The sequence below is a fragment of the Neltuma alba genome, unplaced genomic scaffold, assembly GCF_004799145.2.
Source record: "Neltuma alba isolate B1F8T4 unplaced genomic scaffold, ASM479914v2 tig00011017_pilon, whole genome shotgun sequence".
Classification (NCBI taxonomy): domain Eukaryota; kingdom Viridiplantae; phylum Streptophyta; class Magnoliopsida; order Fabales; family Fabaceae; genus Neltuma; species Neltuma alba.
Window position 1 is genome coordinate 21304 of NW_021635770.1, and position 6673 is coordinate 27976.

Below are 6673 nucleotides of genomic sequence, written 5' to 3' on the forward strand. Positions count from 1 at the left end.
TAAATATTAGTAAAATTTAATTTTGTCTCTCTCATTTATTCTTCTACATTAGGATAAATAATATTCAGTTAATTTGAGATAGTCATAATCAACCAATAAGTGAAGAAATAATTTTTTTTTTCATATTTAAGTCAACAAAGATTGAATTAGTATAGTTCACCAATGCTTCCACGACTTCACTATGTCCCTTTACTAGATTTCTGTTGGTTTCTTTCTTACATAAAATAGTCTTTTATCTCATGAAAAAATAGAATTACAGCATTTTATAAGAATAAAGTTATAAAATTTCTAATTACATAGTATCCTAGAGAAAAGAAATTAACAAATACATAATATTACTGACGGAATTAGTCACAGAAAATATTTTGTCGGTAATTTCCGTTATAAATCCGTCAAAATTTTCATGGGAAAATTTTCTGACAGAATTTCTAATAGAATTTGCCACAGATTTCTGATGGAAATTACCGACGGAATATTTCCATAGCTGATTTTGTCAGTAAATTCCTTTTCCAATGAAATTAGCCACAGAAATATTCCGTCAGTAATTTTCGTCCGAAATCCGTGGCAAATTCCGTTGGTGACGGAACGTCTTCCATCAATAAATCCGTCGGTGATTCAATGTTTTTTGGTAGCGTATCTCCAAGAGGAGTGATCTCCCTTTAACAGACCCTACTTCTTTGGCCATTCACCTCCCACCATTAAGACCCTAAGGATCTCTGTCAGACTGAATAATAAAAAGGTGTTTGAGTGCAACCAAAATCATGATTTTAAAAATATTTGTAAATGTATAAAAGAGTTTACTTCGATTTATGAAAAAGTTATTTTTAAAAACAATTCTTGGGTAATCCAAACACCCCCTAAATAATAGTTTTTTTAAAACCCAAAAAAAGTTAAAATGCATTTTTACCTATGAACTATCTTTCAAATAGCACTAGTTATCCCAAATTATTTATGGGAGCAATTTATCTCTTCAAGTGTACATAATAGTAATGTCACCCTAGAGCTAGCAGACAGTGAAGGTGACCATTAGCTCTCCACAGAAAAACTAGTTTGATTGGCACACATGTCTAAACGAAAAAATCTTTTGGGTTGAAGAATACTTTTTTCCCCATAAATTATTCATAGAATTATGACTAGTGTTCAAAAACTTTGATAATATGGAGCAATTAAATCATTTTTACACCAAATCATTATATGTCATGTTCTAATTCTCAAATGGCTTGCTAACTCGCTATTCATCAATTAAAAAATAATTAAAAAAATCGTAGTCTTATAGCTTGTTAGGATAGACACATATAATCTATTAGTATGAGTTGAGAGATTTTTTGCCCTTGATGAGTGCCGACTTAGTAGGTAAGGATACATATCCATATATGATATAAATAAAAACTGAGGGTACTAATTGCCCCGCATTATTAAAATTTGGAGTGGTGACTGCTCTTTGATAAATACCTTACAAGCAAGATATCCTTTAACACCGAAATTTTTCCTCCTACATATGTCGCGTGGGGAAAATCATTTTTTTCTTGAATTAGATTTTCAGATATTAACGGCTTAATATTACAAGTGTAATCGTACTTACAAAGAAACATTTACGTTATTAGGCTACAAGGCCATGTCAAGCAAGTCAGATTCTCTTTGGAATCAATAGTCAACGTTGTTGTCAGTTACCTTAAGGGGAACATTTCAATGATTGACACTTGAAAGCTAAAACTGTTTTAATGAGTAATTTAGGATAACTATTACTACTAAATGTCCTTTTACAAGAAAAAGATGTGTTCGCTTATGCGCTGAGAAAATCTTCCATGTATTAGAGTAAATCATATTAATCTTCCTATATAAACATTATATAATTACTCATTCAGTCTCTAACTATAAGGGGGGAAAATTACCACCTGATATTGAATATAAAATAATTTTTGGAGGGTTATTTTGGTCCAACTTATAAGAATTGAGCTTACGTCTGATACACTAATTGCATTCAATTAATTATATACCCTCCGTTAAGTTGGGAATACTTAAGAATTGTTAAATATAGAGTAACAATTTAAGCATTAAATTTGGGTATTTGTGGAAAAATTTCAATTCGTAACCCAGGTAGAAGGATAATTACTTCTTAATACTAATGAGGTGATTATTTTTTCCTTATATTCAAGACTAGAGATAGCAAATAGCTTACACATCAAGAAAATAGTTCAACTTGGTTAATGATGTTTCAAAATTGATTTATTTCTTCCCTTATATCCTAATTAGCAAACCCGTAATTTCCATCTTTTTCAAGGGAAAGATTGCTCATTCATTTATCAAGCTTGTCTATAATTTAAAACTTAGATCATGTCACACTTAAGATTCACTAATGAAACTCAATATATAATAATGGTATATATGATAAAACGCGCCGAATTAATTTGTTTTAAATTAAATGAATTATTCTTAATAAAATATACAATTTAAATAGAAAAGGATCTATTCAAAACCGACTATTTCATATCGTTGATGGGTCTTTTTGTGAAGGAAAAAAAAAAAAGACAATCTGATGATATATTAAAATGTGTTAGGTCATTTATCTTGTTTTTACCATGTTGTGGCTTTAATGTGACTCAATAATAATAAGTTAGCTAGTGGTAGTTAGTAAGAGAAGTTTCGTTTAATACGTAATTGCCACATTTTCATTTATAGGAATGTGCAGAGTTAGATTAATGTCACATCTTGGAAACAACGATTTATATAAGGACTTGTGAACCATATTTGAGGCTATTGTAGTCGGCAGTTTAGTTTTTCACATCATTATGCCATTTATTCTGCATAATGAAATTTATATAATCTACTTTTCAAAAATTTATTATTATATGCAAATTTTTTAAAATTATTTTCCATATTGTTATAATTAATTTTGTACATATGTATTTCTTTATTTGTAAAATGTTATATTGCATGTAGTTTTTGAAAATTTCTTTGGCGCCAATTTTTTCAAGCATTACATTGCATTAAATTAAAAAATGACTAATTTCTTCATGTAACAAATAAATAATTAATTTTCTACTTCTTTTGTGAAACAAGAATGTGCGTGTGTCCTTTTTACTAATCATCCAACTTACGAAATCATAAGCTAACTTAACTTGGAAAGTGTAACACACCCCGCATCATTAAAACTTGTTTTAGAAGCATGATTATCTAAGTAAATTAAAGAGCGGATAAATTCGCAATAATTTTTTTATTATCATTTTATCCTGTTTAGTATAAAGTATTGAGAATTATAAGTAAACATTGGGATTGAGATTAAAAAATACCTTAAGAAAATGTTTAATATGCTACTTGGGATTGGGCAAACCCATGTAGGTGGAATTAGAAAATACAACTTCCCTCCATAGTATTCATCAATCCCACCTACATGGGTTTCTCAATCCTAAGTGGCAAATAATTACTCATATTAAGCAATCTTTTAATAGGTTTTTTCAACCCTAATCTCAATCCTTACTTCTCATTTTCAATACTTCATACCAAACTGAACCTTTGGGCTTTTATGATATCTGAACTGTCTCAGAAATTATTGAATTTTGAGGGGCAAATGGCAATGCTTTATAGAAGTTCTTTGTACTCTAAAAGGAAATGTCTCAAGCTTTTCAAAAAATCTTAATTCATAACTTGTGGATATGCTTCATATTAATTTTGAATTTTTGAATTTTATATCTGGTACAATTTGATGGAAATTTAAAAAAAAAAAAAAAACAAAGAAGGAAGGAAGAACGGTAATGCTATGCTAAGGAATGATTTTTGGGCGACTTTAGACTGATTTGGAGGCCTCCAAAATCCCTTAAACACCAAGGTAGTCTTCAATCTTCATTCTACTCTTGATTTGTTCAAGTTTTAACCGATCATTTGTTTTGGAGTTTGGGCTGAACCCAAAAATGGGAGCTTAAATTTGACTTGTTATTGGGCATTTAGATTATACTTAAGGATTTTAATTAATGAAGTTTGTTTATTGTTCTAAAATGAATTTAATCGGATTTTAATTGTTTTCTCATTTCATAAGTTTCATGAAAGGGATTTCGAAATTTAAAGTTGATAACTGCTTGAAACTTCAATTTTTTGCTATGTTAACTTAGAAATGTTTGTTGAAACTTGATTATGTGGTTAGACTATAAGTTTGGGTGATTTTACTATTTATGGACAAATTATTGTCAATTTTTTTGGATATTTTCAGTATAAATAATCTACACTTTATTTGACGATAAAATTATTTCAGTTAGAAAGCTTGAGTGAAAAGGAGCTTGTGACTAAATTTTCATGGCCACTAAATTTGGTTTGAGACCTTGAGTTAGGGTTTTGACTTTTGAACTCAAGACTCTCATTCTGAAAGGGATTTTTATGAGCAGTAATGTATAGTTTTTTATGAATAATAGAAGTTGTTGTTTTAAGCTTAATGGCATGCGTACCTCATAGTTGGCTGTTGATTATTTAGTATTTGTTTGAACTAGCGTTAGGATTCTTCAAAAACAGTTTTTTAATTATAATCTACAGAATATGATATAAATAACTTTGAAGAAAATTTTGTCTCAATTTACATTAATGTATTTATAAATACTTAATAAGAGCAGCTGCAAATAAGCCGTTAGTCTCCAAGTTAGGATTGGGATTATCAAGACCTCAGCGTTTGCACACTTCTTAGGGCGGGTCGATGTCAAATCACAACCATGTGTACATATGCTACGATTGAATGAAAAAGTTGAGTTTTTAAATGAGAATTCTATTATGTATTATTCTATATATATGCTCTTTTATAATCAATATGTATTCTGTCGTATATTCGCAACTATATTGACAAAAATGCAACCTTTTTATTCATAAATACGTAAAATACGACTAGGGACTAACTCCTAAAAACATATACAAAGCTTGTCACATTAGCCTCCATTAACCAAAAATAATAATAATAATTCAATTAAATTTTGATTTTGATTCTTATAGTTTCAAATTATTGGTTCTGATTTTTATAGTTTCATAATTTTTTAGCATGAGTTCAGCCACTGATCCTATGCTTTTAATGAGTTTTAGTTTTGGTCCCTGTATTATATTTAAACTCAAACTAAGTAAGTATAAGGATCAAAATTAAAATTTGATCAAATTTGTAAAAACCAATAATAATATTAAAAAAAAGCATGCAAGTCGTCCCGTCATTTTTGAAAATGAAACCTCATTATAAAGATTTGTGTTTGTCATACACCCAAATTCTGGTCATGTTCACCACACAACACACATATGTACGAGTTTGCGTCTCTAAGCAACTCGATCCATTGATTTAAGAGGATTATCACATTAATTAGAAATTTAATGGCATTTCGGATTCTTCTTGCGTATGAATTAAGTTTGATTAACTTCCTATTTTGTTAGTAATGATTGATTTAGTGAAATAAGCTTAGCATCCTCCATTTTTTTAATTTTTTGGGCCAAAAGAAAGCTTATTAGCATCATCTCAGCGTCAGCTTAAATTTAATCAAATCATGTCTATGCCAAATTGGCAATAGCAAAAAACGACGTATGTTTGTATCTTTTCAAGATTACATAATATTGACGTCACTAACCCATAAAAAAGAAGAAACACTATATGACAATATCAATATTACGTAAAATCCATTATATATGATACATGAAATTTTTTTGCCAACATATGATATATGGATATTATGGCTCCTTACAAATTTTATGATAAAAACAGAAATATATATTGTTTAACGCATCACATAAAATTTGTAGAATTAACTTTACTATTTATAATACTAATAGGAATTAGGTCTGACGGAAAAGATTAATCCCTTATAATGTGACGAATCAAAATTTAAATCATTGTAGGAAGATACTACTATATTTATCTTGGGCTGGTTTTGAATATTGATATTAATATATTGATAATTTGATATTAAACAAATTAAATATAGATTATATGAATTTAAGAAACTCAATGATCTATTTCTAATTAGAATCAATATTATTCTCAATTATTTATGGATAAAAAAATACTGAAATAATAGCATTAAGAGATCCATAAAATACAAATAAAAATAAGAAAAAAAATGTTCATCAGTCCTTAATTTGAAAAGTAAATATAAATAGATTTTTTGAATTTTGTTTAGTGCTAACGGGTATCAAAAAGTTTAAAATATGCAAGAACTGATTAAAGAATTGGATTCTATAATTTCACTAACTAATAATCCTTCACTAAGATATTGTGACATTATATAGAGGGTAATAATGCCATAAAAACAAATTTTACATAATAATACATAAATTTTAGTATCTCCTTGGCTAATATATGCCAGAACTGACTAAAGAATTGGATTCTATAATTTCACTAATTAATAATCCTTGACTCAAATATTGGGACATTATATAGAGGGTAGTGTGCAATAAAAACAAATTTTACATAATAGCACATAAAATTTAGTATCTCCTTGATTAATACATTTTATTACTACATTTAAGACTTATAAGGAAGTATAGATTATGTATATATAATAATATGATATGATTCTTGTAGCTCGTGGTGTTCAACTTGTCCCATTCTGATTGTCTCATCCCAGTCCTAATTAATTTGAGACTGGATGGGACGAGGAAAAAAAAAAATTCAGGATGAGACAACTACGGGACGGGACGGGACGGGGTGGGGTTCTCCCAG